The sequence below is a fragment of the Anneissia japonica genome, unplaced genomic scaffold (genome assembly GCF_011630105.1).
Source record: "Anneissia japonica isolate Jap-2015-1 unplaced genomic scaffold, ASM1163010v1 scaffold288246_len349457_cov184, whole genome shotgun sequence".
NCBI classification, from domain to species: Eukaryota; Metazoa; Echinodermata; class Crinoidea; order Comatulida; family Comatulidae; genus Anneissia; species Anneissia japonica.
Window position 1 is genome coordinate 184,732 of NW_022752398.1, and position 1,231 is coordinate 185,962.

Below are 1,231 nucleotides of genomic sequence, written 5' to 3' on the forward strand. Positions count from 1 at the left end.
CCACTAGCCTCTCATTGAGATTTTGTTTTATCACCACTATAATAATATAATATTTTATAACCTATTGTTTATCTATTACATTATTATCCTTGCAATCTTAATTGAGGCCTATGAATTCCAGTAGGCCTACACTATAAGTATATGGCTAGAATTAATCAGGGAGCTACAGGTTTATTCCTAAAGGAGGTATAGACATAAAAGTAAGCCCCTTACCTTCAATCTTACTCTTTTGGTGTTTTTCAACAATATATTTTTTTAAATTTGATATTTCCTGGCATAGATATGTCATGTGCACAAAGTATGCTCACTCCCAGCTTCAAGTGAAATTTTGGGAGTCAATACTGTGCTATTTGCCGAAGTTGCGCAGGAACATGGTGATTGTCCAAAGCTCTAGAAAAACTTGAGACAACACAATATGCTATGGAAAGGACAATGTTACATATTATAAGGGACAAGACCAAGACAACTGTAATAAGAGATAAAACTAAAGTCAAATACATCATAGAAAGAATAAGATAGGCATATTGGAGATGGACAGGTCGTATGGCTCGTAGAGATAATGACAATTAATAAATGGACAAAGAAATTAACTGAATGGCAAACCAAATCGGGAAAACAGAGAAGGTGAGATGATCTATCTTACATTGTATAATTTGGGCAAGGAAGGCACAGGAGAAAAAAAAACAAATGGGTGGCACTTGTTGGGGCTGTGTTGCCTACTGGCAATTTTTTATATGTTTACATGGGTAGCGGGTAACATTCAGGGACGTCCCATTTGAGATTATGTTTCACACCATTAGGCCTACCATCCATGAGAAGGGAAGTCATTGTAATGTGTAGGGTATTCTTTTAGTTATTTTCATTATTTAGGAAGATTCAGATGCCGGTTTGATACCCAATGGAGTTCAGCGAATTGTGAGTTTGCTGATGATTATTGTTTAAAGTTATATGACTTGTATTAGCATCGTGGGATTATGGTGTTGCAGGCCTAGCCTATGTTTTACATTGCAGCCATTTTGCGCTACCTAGCCGGTCTGTGAAGTAGACCATTTTTAACTTGATGTCAGAAACAATAAAATTAGGCCTAAGTGTGCGATGTAGGCCTTGTCGCCTGAAAAATAAAAAATAAAAAAACAGGGTTGAGAGAATTTTTGGTGGTGAGACGAGCAGTACAATTTAGAGCATTTTTTCCTTCCAGATTTTATTTTGTGAACATTGTGAGGTGAATATG